Below are 12505 nucleotides of genomic sequence, written 5' to 3' on the forward strand. Positions count from 1 at the left end.
AACTTTAGCGGTGAATTTTTCACCCGCTTTTCTAAATCGGGTTTTCGTATTAAGCCGGCTCAGAGTTTAGAACCGTTTGATACAACCGCTGGGGTAAATTAATAGGTAAGAAGCGCGTAGAGGCTGTTGTCAACCTCTCAAAGATATTTTACCTAGACCTAATTTATATAGTTTTAGAAACGGTTATAACCGCTCTACAATTAAAAATTTTTAAAACTCTAGCTGATAGTTTTAGAGGCGGTTATAACCGCCTCTACGATTAATAAAGTTTTACCAACACTCATACTTTTAGAGGCGGTTATAACCGCCTCTACAATTAAAATTTTAAATTTCTAATTAGTGTTTTAGAGACAGTTATAACCCCCTCAAAAGCATACCTAATAATTAGTTTTTAATTGAATAAATATTATTTAATCAATTAAAAACCTGCTTTTAACCAATTTAAAACTCACATTTTAGTTTTATTTTACAAAATAAAATAGTAAAATACACATAAATTCGGGTTTTTTTGACAAAATAAACTACCAATTCAAACAACAGGCTTAAAAAGGAAAATAAAATACGAACTCTGAATTCTTTTATAAATAAGCTATATTAAGCCATTGCCCAAGGGTTTGGAATCTCTTGATTAGAAACCTAAAACATGTTATAGATTCTGGTTTACATAAAAAAACTACTTAGTTTGGCACAATAACTAATCTTTAAGAGAGAATTGCTAAGAAGACAGCCAATTGATTCATCAGTTCTCAGGCTCCATTACTCCAGTCTATTTCTTCTCAAAGTTGCTATCAAGCTCATTCTTCAACTGCAATAAGAAGTCATCATTCACATCATCATCATCCCAATCATCCTACTCTACAAAATTTATGCAAAATGATGCTTACTTATTCCAGGCAACAAATTCAGAATAGCTACTTGTTTCTGATCATTGCTTCATCATGAAAGCCAGTAACAAGAAGTTAAATGGTTGCCAATAAATAATGTTCAATTGACAGGCTTTGGAAGCTAAGAACATTAGGAATTCAAAGTCATCTTCTTAACAAGCATGGGTAAAATAATTGTGAGCAAACATCAATACAAGATAAAATTTGGACTGCCATAGAAATTAGGGAATCAATAAGAACAACATACGACCACAAATCAATCAGTTCAAAGATTACATTCCGACTGCAATAACAATACCAAATCAAAAAACCAAGTTGACAAGATAAAGAAAAAGCAAAAAACAAGAACACATATCAACAAGTTCAAAGATAATATTTCCACTGGAATGGGAACTTAACATTGAAGAATTAACAATTTATCAAAGCACAAAAGATTACATTTTCACTACCATTAACAATACCAAATCAGAAAACCATGTTGGCAAACAAAGAGAGTTAAAATCAAGAACACATTTCAACAAGTTCAAAGATAATATTTTGGCTGCAATAGAAACTTGACAATGAAGACCAACAACAAATAAGAGCACAAAGATCACATTTTGGCCGTAATATGAATACCAAATACAATAATCAACCAACAAACAAGCAGAGAAACTTGAGAACAAAAAACAACTAGTAATCTATTTTGATAATCAAGCATATCATAATTAGTTCAAAATGAGCATTATCATTCTCATATTGAACAATGTGGGGTATTGATAGCAGCAACAATGTGGGGTTTATTTGTTTAGCAACAATATCATTCTCTAATTCATGTTTGTAGAGTACCTCTGGAGGAGGTGACTGCAGAAAAACAGGGGCTTTTGATCATGAGTGTGACTGCAACAGTGGATACGCAACTTGTTTAACATTTCTAGCTTTTCCTGTTTAAATATGCATGCCATTAAATAGAAGCTGATGAGTCAATCAATTACCCCTTGAATCAAATAATGTGATGTGTTGGCTAATAAATGAAAACCTGAAAAAGCTTTGCCAACCTTTCTCAGATCACATGCCTGCCAATTTATGGAAGAAAATAACAGAAGAGACTTACCACGCTCGCTTACTTGCAACAAATACTCAAACCTGTCCATTTGCGATAATGTACTCTACAATCATCTTAAGTTCCATGCTCTGCATAATGGGAAAGTTTATTGTAATCAAATTAATTAAAAGCAAGTTTCAAAGCACACGGTAGCATCTAGTCAACTCATCATAATCACTATTTCTGCTAGCATTTAGAAACAAGAATACATTTCTATTTACCAGTTGCAGAGGAATAAAGAATAAAAAGCACATTCATTTTCTATCTTTTAAAAGTGGCTTCAGTTTACCAAATCAGCATCATCAATCAAGGATCTGCATCTTTGTACACTGAAGTCAGTTTAATGAAACGCCAATAATCAATGTATTCAGTTCAACTTACCCACACATAAATCATATTTGCTATGCTTATTAATGTAGTTTTGCAGTTCTAGTATCCTTTGTAGGTGCCCATGCACGACTCTTGACTCATCACCACCTGCAGAAGAAGCCAGACGTCTGCAGTTTCATTTCAAAGTAATTGTTCTTATTCCATGACACACTGGTGGAAGAAGACAAGAAATGAAAGCATCATCATTTGTTGAAGCAGATCATATGAACAAATTCATCTACATTACCAAAGGATCTACATTGAGAAAAACTGCAAGCAGAACTACAGCTGCCAGACAAAAGTACGTTTATAAATTCAGCTGTGGTTCAATCCGATATCAATTTCTCAATGTTAGTTAGTTACCATTTCTTCCAGCAGCTCTGCCCTGGCTAATTTGTCCGGAAGGCAGGAGATTGAGATGTTATTGAACAAGGCTCATGACTTGAGCAAGGAGATTGATTTCCATATCAGGTAATAGCTGCAAAAATACAAGAGAAGGAATTAGTGGAAGGTATCATTCAGATTATATACAACAAGGCTCATTTGGTTCTTGGAATGTGGTGGCGTAACATGGATACACATTCTTGGGAATGTGAAATACAGGGATCACTATGATCGATGTGTTACAGTAACTTGTTTGAATTATCTAAATACCCTTGTATACAATTTTTCAATGATAATAAAACACATAAAATTGGTAACTTTCATGGGTAAAAGATAAATGCATTTGAGTAGTTTGATCATTTTAGGAAGGCAAGGGAATTTTGTCATTTTAGTGAAATATCTAAGGTTGGAATATAATGGTAAAGAATATTTGAACTAGTGGAATGAATTCTAAAATGATGAATTATAATGGTAACTTTATTTTCTGTTGCATTTTCCTGTAAGTGGACTCGGAAGGTTTCTCATTCTCATGGTTCATGGGAATGTGAGCCATGTGGGAATCAAATTTGCATGGGAATTTGATAAAAAAGAAGACAAATAGAAGACAAAGAATTTATTTGCTAAATTTTGAATAAAATGGGAATTGAATTTGTTTTTGCAGACATAGATGGACAGGTAGGTTTGAAACACACCTCTGGGACAAAGGTTCTTGGAATGCAACACAAAAGAAGGGAAAACAAGGTACTAATTAATTACACTTTATTGTATATATATAATCAAATTCACTGATTTTTTTTATTTTTTATTTTTAAGTTTATCTTGGTGCTTATGATGAAGAAGAATCAACAGCAAGAGCTTATGATCTTGCTGCACTAAAGTACTGGGCACCTACAACCTTCGCAAACTTCCCAGCAAGTTTCTATTTTTTTTTTTAAATTGGTTTTTAATATCTTGAAAATGAAATATAAATATTCACAATATAATCTCAATTATCTAATTATGAGAAAGAGTTGGAAATAATGCAAAGTGTGACTAGAGAGGAGTACTTAGCCCCATTAAGAAGGTATTAGATTCTAGTCCCTAATGAACTCTATATACTTCCTTAAAAATTTTTCATTAAAAGAATGAAACCATTTTTATTGAAGAAATTAATTGCTTTGTTAGCAGGAAGAGCAGTGGCTTCTCAAGAGGTGTCTCAAAATACAGGGGTGTTGCAAGGTATGCCCATACATATCCACTAAATTTTATTTAAGATCAATGATTTAGATGAATCACATTAGCACTAAACTTTTTCATAAAATATGAAATAATGCAGGCATCATCACAATGGAAGATGGGAAACAATGATTGGTAGAGTGTTTGGCAACAAAAGTACCTCTATCTTGCCACTTACAGTAAGTTCAGCAACTAAACTGAATTCTCAATTTAAGAAGTCAAATTTCATAATAAAATCAACTGAATTAATCACATGATATAGTGACATTAATTTCAACCAAATTAAACACACTTGACACATGTTTATCAAAATGATTAGTGACAAAATGAATAAAAACAGGCACACAAGAAGAATCAGCGTATGCATATGATATAGCAATCATAGAATACAGAGGGATCACATACATAACCCTAAAGACTACGGCATGCTTATTCTAATCCTTGAACTGCGTGTTTTTAAGATACATCTACAACTTCAATTATATCCAACCCAAACAAAATGAGAAATTGCAAACTAAAATATGATTCAGAGAACACACTAAAAGGGAAAACAAAACAAATAAATGCAAATAATATAGCAACAAACAGAAGTTTTCTTTCTGAATGAAGAATAGAATTTCACAGAGATATAGAATAATATAGCCTAATTTTCAAATAAACATTTTCGATCATTTTGGGTTTATCCCCTTTCTAAATTTGTCATCAAGTTTTGGGATTATACCCTTTCTAAATTTATCATCAAGTTTTCAATCATTTCACAGAGAAACAGATATTTATAAACAAGAACAATATTGGCATTTAATCGGGTAATTATCTTGGTTGAGCACTAATCTTTGGTCATATTTCAATTTGAGCACCAACATTCAAAACGTATCAAAGTGAGCATTAACATTTAATTTGGTTACATTGGTGAGACTATTAGGGTTTTCCAGCAAGAATTCAGTGACATGGACGTTGGACTCCACATCATCTTCACCCTCGGAGGCTGCCACATCAGTAATTTCTCCATATTTATACTTCTCCTCCATATCAGCTGCCACATCAGCCTCTTCATCCTCTGTTCTGATCATCTTTTTCCTTTTTTCGACCCCACTTGTTGATGTGGCAGTATTCACGAGTGAAGATGAGGTAGAGTCCGGTGTCCACGAAACTGAATTCTCACCAGATAACCAAAATAACCTCACCGGTGTAACCAAATTAAATATTAGTGCTCATTTTGATACGTTTTGAATGTTAGTGCTCAAATTGAAATATGACCAAAGGTTAGTGCTCAACCAAGAAAATTACCCGCATTTAATCATACATCATATACCTGCTTATGAAGATAATTGTTCATAACTTATAAGTTTTATGGCATCCAACTCTATTGATGAGATCTGACTTTAAAAAAAAAATGGGCAAGAGCATTGATAAATTTTATACCGGCCAAGCTTTTTACAAAGCAGTTTTTAAATCCTCAAAAACAAGTTGTACTAACAGAACTCAGTTAGAATCTTTTTGGATAATAAGATATACCAACAACGAGTATTTATGCTTTAGGTGCTTAAACTACATATTGCAACAGTACTTACCATTGACAGCAACTTATTGAACCATCCTTTAACAGTTTTTCTCATTTGATCATAACATTCCGTGGCCTTTTGACTTCTCTGGAGTCACATTCCGTGGGGAGGCTACTACACCTATAACTTTTCTGCTTTATAAGAGGATACATCCAACCAAATGTAATGTAAGAAATAGAAGTTGGAATGGAGAAGTAAGACTAGGAAAACCAGATAAAGATATCAAGAAGTATAACTGATGGAGGAGAAAGATGTTATTAGCTTAGCTACTATTCAATGATCAATATTCCCAATTGCATCCAGAAGTAGCCATGCACTTTATAGAAGTTAAAAAGAATAATGTAATCAGTAACTTGCTGGTATTTTACAACTTCAGTGTTAGGTGAAACTCGAACTTTGTACCAAAGCAAACTTTTATTTTATTTCAACATCATCAAGTAAATAAAATACACTTGTGCTATCCTTTAGAGTAGAGAAATATAAAATCAAAGAGTTACCCTATCATAGAACAGAACTCATATATATGTCATTGTTTAGTCTTATATTAATACTACTCGAGTCTCAACCAAAGCCTATCCACATTAAATCATTTGCCAGAAGTTGTACCTCTTTATTCTCCTCATCAAACCAAAAATAAATCATACAATTACAAAATGATAATTCATGAAATAAAGATTAATATATCAGCCATGGAAAAAGAAAAGAAGGCTTAGAAACTATTCTGTACAAACTACCCAATAGAAAATTCAGAAGATAGAGATGGTCAGGCGCTGTCAACGAGAGTACCACAAAAAGTTATAAAGTTTAGCACATGGAAAGTGAGAATCAGGCATACCAATCATCATGATACTTCACAAAAAAGCAAGAGGCTTGAGTTCAATAATCATTGGAACAATAACAGTTTCAATGCGGTATACTGTGTGTGTGTGTGAAGGTTAAATATAAGCTTAATATTGACACCCCCAAAAGAAACCTATTATATTTAACTCAGAACTATAATTTCTGCAAAAGAGAGAATTTCATGATTCAATAGAAAATAGAGCACAAATGACAATAATGTGGATAGATTATGGACTCAGAAAACATTTCCTCACAAATCAATTGTAACTGATGTATGCATCAAAGAGAACATTGCCCACAAACTCCATTGTCACTAATTTGTTAATGTAGTTCAACAGATTATGCATTGTTCCATGAGTGTTCACTTCAAGAGCATTGATATCTCGATAGAAAAAAGTGCATATCAGAGAGTGATTTGTAGTAGACTACCAATGAACAGGGATCTAAACATCTATGGAAGAGTAAGAAGAAGGGGGAGGAGAAGAGAGAAGAGACTGATGAGGGGGAGGTCCTTGTCGTCAGGTTCCAGAGCAATGAGACGGTCAATGATGGCGATAGCGTCGGGGAGTAGATTGGTCTTCACTTTGAGCTCAAGTAGCGATCGGAGCGCCTTAATGTCGTCTGGATCAGAGGTGAGGTGGTCTTTGAGTGCGCAGACTTTCTCATCATCGGTGAGGGATTCCGGGAGGGCCTCAGACTAAGAGATGGGGGTGGCGGCGAGGGCTAGCTTGAGAGGGCGGCGGAGAAGGGCAACGAGGGCGAGAGCAGCTGCAGCGGCCACCGAGGGGATGAGGGTTCTGAGAGGGTTATCGTGGGGCCGTGGTTTGAGGGTGGCACGAAGAAGAGGAGAGGGTTTGGGGAGGCGGGATCGAAGAGGAGAGGGTGGAGGAATTAGAGAGGGTGGCACGAAGAGGGGGAGAGGGTTTGGGGAGGCGGGCTCGAAAAGGAGAGGGCGGAGGAATTAGAGAGAGAGAGAGAGAGAGAGAGAGAGGGGTTTTTTAATTATTTTTTAAAACAAAATTAATGTAGAGGGGTTGACCTCTAAACCGGCTCTGAAAATATAAAAAAAAATATTTTATTTTATTATAGAGGTGGTTTTTTAAAACCCCTATATTTAACTATCTCTAAAGCCCAAATATAGTGTAGTGAAGGATACCTAAGAAATTGATTACAAGCACCACTTAAAAACAAGGAGAAATTTAAAAAATAAAATAAAATCAGGTTTTAATTAAAAAAAATATAATCTGATCAGTAAACAAAAATATATCCCATAATAAAAAATAATTGAATACTTTACCACTTATTATTATTATTATTATTATTATTATTATTATTATTTGTGATTGTGCTTTGAAGCGATTAAAATATCCATGGGAAAAAAATCAAAGATCTAAAAGAATAAAATAGAAACAGTAAAATCAAAGACCCTTTTGACAAAGGCAATTTGAAAATTATTGAGCACAGATTCCGTGACACACATCATTGTACTTTTCAGAGCTTACTTTTCTCAGATCTTCGCTTCCGAACAACTTTTTGTTTTTTATTAATGATGTAACTTCTCAGTTTTGATAAGCAGAAGAATGTTGGTTGTACTTTGTTTTTTCACCAATCAATACCTGCAACATGATTTGTCAAACTTATTTTATTATTTATTTAACTATGTTGGCAGCAGGTGGTCAGGAAAGTCCTGCTGTCCTTACTACATGAGCTATCAATCTCATCATCAAGATCATGCATTGTCTGACTTTGTACATGAACGCAATTTGACTCTACTTCCCATTTTCCATTTTTGCTTCTTTTCCATTCACCTGAAACAAATTTTTTGCCGAGACGAGTGCACAAGTTTTCATGAAAAAATTAATAAAGTATTTATATTTAATCATTATTTACATTCTTAAAAATTTTATTTAATGAAAGATTTTAACCATGACTAAAATACTAATAGATGGAAGCTTAAGAGTTAGTGACAGGCTCAGTGTTAGAGATGACTCCTCGATTGATAGCAAGAGATGGAAGCTCACGGGAGCGGCATTTTACTAATCATTAAAATCCTTCTGCACTTCCCGAGCGATGGTGGGTTGGGATGCCCTGTGGTGAGATTCTTCTGGCGGAAGCCATGTCCGAAGAAAGTCACTATCTTTAACTGGTTGGCATGGAAAAAGAGGATCCTTACTCTAGAGGTTCTTGCCAACAGAAGCTGTAATCGGCTCCCTACCGCTACTTGTGTCATGTGCTACAATGCTATAGAGTCAGCGAACCATCTCTTCTTGCAGTGTTCATTCTCTAGACAGGTGTGGACGTATTTTTGTGCTACTGCGTCTCCACGAGCCCCACGGGTCCTTACAGGAGGTTTGGGGTAGTTGGAGATCTTCGGTGCGTGCGATCAGTAGAGATGTGGGGGACTTAGTTGTAAAAGCAATTGTGTGGAATATTTGGCTAGTTAGAAATGATTGCATCTTTAATGCCAAATGTATGTCTACTCATGAGTTCATCTTGAAAATTGATCGTTTGTTACTATCCTGGTTTTCCTCAGTGTCGGAGAGTGCACGTGAGAAGATGGAGGAGACTTTTATTGAGATTCGACAGAGCTTGGAGACCCTTAGCGCCCGTGATTGGGGGGCTAGAGGCGATACATCTTCAGGCGTGGCTTCTGAGCAGGGCATGGGCTAGTCGTTTGTTGGCTGTGGGTGGAGGACAGTGTCTTGTCCTCTTTTTTGTGGTTGGATGTTTTGTTTTGTGGGGGGTTGTGACCCACCCGCTTGTCAGTGTCTTGTTCGCCTGTTGACATTGTTAGAGCTACTGGCCTTTTTGTAGCTTGTTTCTTTTTTAATATATTTGTGGTTTATCCACCTTTTAAAAAAAGTAAAAATAATAATAATAATAATAAAATACTAATAGATTATTTGGTCATGACTCATTTGTATAAAGTTTACTAATATCAAATTTTTAATGTAAGATTTCATGTCTCATTAAAGAAGTGGATTTAAACTTCAATTTTTTTAAGTAAGATTTTATGTTTTATTGAAGAGGCAGGTTCAAACCTCAAGTCGAGATTATAAATGTTGTTGAATTTATGTTTTGTTTCACGCATATGTCCATCTCTAACACGTGATTTACATATATTATATAAAAAAATATTTTTTAATTTTAATATAATATTTATATACATATATTATATAATTGCCGTGGACCATGATTGGAGTGCATGACAGACGAAAAAAAAAGACACCGAAAGCATGCCAACAACTTTGTCCTAAGTAGAGTTTTGGATTTTTTATTTTAATGGACCAGACCAGATTTTTTCAAAGTACTTTATTAATAATTTCTTCCCTGACTTTTCTTGACCTTTGTCTATATATATATATATATATATAACATAACCCTCTTGCTTGGAAAGCAGCTACCCACCCTCATCAAGTGGCTTCGCTTCTCACCCCAATTCCCATCCTTGTTCCATCTTCAACTCCCCTAACATGAACATTATTGCAGGACTAGACAGTGCCACTGCAAACACTAGCACACAACATCTTCTTTCAATCTCAAATGAAGTCCAAAATTTCATCTCCATCCTCAAAGACCTCCTTTTCAATACACTCAACATTCTGTAATGAATGGGGAAGCACTAGCGGGAGAGTCTGTCATTTGGAAGAATGCAGAGGTGGAAACAATTGGTTTAAAGAGTGATGAAGTGGAGGATGATGTAGCAAAATCTTCTACAGTTGGGAAAATGAGTAAAAGAGAGAGGAGTAATGTAAGACTCGCAGACTTTGTCTACACCTGATTGCTGGCAAAAGGAAGGAAGATGATTGGAAGAATTGGAGAAGCTTGTGACACTAAAGTTCAACAGCTATAAAAGGGTGAAAGATAGAGAAAAGAGGGGGAGCTAAGAAGAAAGAAGAGGACCTTGATCTTTCCGGTGACCAGCTAGGAGGGAAGTGATTCCCATTATTTTTTACTGTTTTCTAGTTCTTTTCTGCCGATCTATTGTTCTGTGAAGTTAATTTGCTCGTTGGGGTTGTTATTTGAAGCTTATGTGATGTTTTGTTGATTGCTGCTTGAATGCTCATCAATATATCATTGCTTAGTTGCTTTGATAATGGAAATTGGTCTCTGATTTGAATCTAGAACTATCTTGGTGACTTGTTTGTTGAGAATTCATTACACATTCTCCACCTCTCAACTAGACTTGAACAACAATCAGACCCAACGGTCACACTTAACACATTGAACAGCCTCATCGCTGAAGTTTCTTGGTTGACCGATGAGTCCATCGAGTCCATTGCTAGCCATACAAGTGCAAGTCTCAATGAACTTGGTCTCCGAGATCAAGAACTCAACAAGAAGCTCTACAGAACTCAGGTTTCAATGAGGGTTTTTAACTTTGTGTTTTCGAGCATTGTCATTTGGTGTGCTGCTGTTGCATGTCCAGTTGCCAATATTGCTGTAGAACCATTGCTTCAGAGTTTTGATGCTCTTTCGGATGAATTAATGCGGATGAATCCATGCAAAGAAAAGAAAAAGGTTCTTCAAACCATTTATTTCTTGAATCATTCTACCATTGCTAAGGTTGGAGTAATTAAGAATGTTGTCCATGGTCTCAAGGTCTTTGTGGCAGAGCACAAGGACTTAGAGGGAGTGGAGAAGGTTGTGCATGCTGCACTTGCTCAAGTGGAGTTGGCTGAGCTTGAACTTTTGGAACTCTCACAAAAGCTCATATTGAATTGAGGATATGAGGAAATTAAAGTGGCCTAATAAATTAGATGTAATTGCAGTAAATATTTTTATGATTTGAATAAATATATATTTGCACCATCTTCACATTAATGTGAAAAGGTGAGGGTAACTCTTTTCCTTGGCGAATGAGAGATTAAGGTATCAAACTACCCCTCACGCTCTTGATTAATTGAGAAAAATAGCTTATCTACTTTATAAAAATAAATAAATAATATTTGTAAAATATAATTATATATATATATATATATTAATTTACATATTAAACTTCAGTAATATTGAAAGTATTTTAGTTTTTCATTATTATAATTAGTGGAAATTGCTAAAAACACCCCCAAAATTTGCAATATGCACATATTCTCCACCTAAATTTGAATATCCATAAAAACCCTTCCTTTTGAATACAATGATTTTTTAAACCCCCAAGCATCTAACAGTAATTGATAGAGTTAATTTGGATATTTTTTGGATGAAATTGTCCCTTGCGTGGGAAGTTGTGGCAAGTGTGACAGAATTTGACTATAATGCCCTTGGGTGTAATAAGTTTCTATTTAAAACATGAGGTTTCTATTTAAAATATGAGGTTCTGTTTAAAAAATAAGTTTTCTGTTTAAAAATGAGTACATGCATTACTCTTCATGCTAACCTAAATTTTTTTGTTTGTAGTTATAATGTAATCATGCTAACCTAAAATTTTTTTCACAAACTTATTAAATTTTTAATGTAAATATCGTTATCTCTATATAATAAAGAACGGCCATCTTTATGTTTGTTTGTCTTTGTTTAACTATCGATGTTTCTGTTTAATATATTGCGTTTACGTTTAAAAAAATGCTTAAATATTGTTGTTTCTATTTAAATATGTACGAGTGGCCAAGATTAATTGGTTTTATACGAGATTAATTTGTCACGTAAATATTGGTTTTTTCTGTTTAAAATGAGTTTTTTCGTTAAAAATGAGGTTTCGTTTAAAGAAAATGAGTTTGTCGTTTAAACAAAATGAAATTTCATAGGTTTCTATTTAAGAAATGAGGGTTTTTGTTTAAAAAGAAATCTGTAAAAATGAGCTCTCTGTTTAAAAATGAGTTCTCGTTTAAAAATGAGTTTCTATTTAAGAAATGAGCATGTACTACCTTCATGATAACCTAAATTCTTTTTGTTTGTAGTTATAAGTTTGTTTGTAGTTATAATGTAATCATGCTAACCCTAAATTCTTTTTCCCACAAACTTATTAAATTTTTTTAATGTAAATATCGTTATCTCCATATAATAAAGAACGAGCCATCTTTATGCTTCTTTTGTCTTTATTTAACTATCTATGTTTCTACATTTTAATATATTGCGTTTACGTTTAAAAAATTAAATATCGTTGTTTCTATTTTAAATATGTCACAGTGGCCAAGACTAATTGGTTTATACCAGCAATACGTAACTGA

The 12505-nt window shown here is 34.3% G+C and overlaps 1 long non-coding RNA gene across 9 annotated transcripts; it reads right to left on the reverse strand.

Annotated features, from left to right (window-relative positions):
• Positions 1-555: 555 nt before the first annotated feature.
• On the reverse strand, positions 556-7287 carry LOC120253451. 9 transcript variants are annotated; one of them, XR_005534266.1, is made up of 5 exons: positions 5508-7287; positions 2701-2815; positions 2350-2445; positions 1713-2057; positions 556-805 (listed from the first exon to the last, which is right to left on the reverse strand). It is a non-coding gene; the product is annotated as an uncharacterized LOC120253451 (long non-coding RNA). The 9 variants fall into 9 exon arrangements; XR_005534270.1 differs by having other exon boundaries at positions 1713-2282; XR_005534268.1 differs by having other exon boundaries at positions 2190-2445.
• Between the last annotated feature and the right edge of the window lie 5218 nt (positions 7288-12505).

Source organism: Dioscorea cayenensis, unplaced genomic scaffold, assembly GCF_009730915.1.
Source record: "Dioscorea cayenensis subsp. rotundata cultivar TDr96_F1 unplaced genomic scaffold, TDr96_F1_v2_PseudoChromosome.rev07_lg8_w22 25.fasta BLBR01000080.1, whole genome shotgun sequence".
Classification (NCBI taxonomy): Eukaryota; Viridiplantae; Streptophyta; class Magnoliopsida; order Dioscoreales; family Dioscoreaceae; genus Dioscorea; species Dioscorea cayenensis.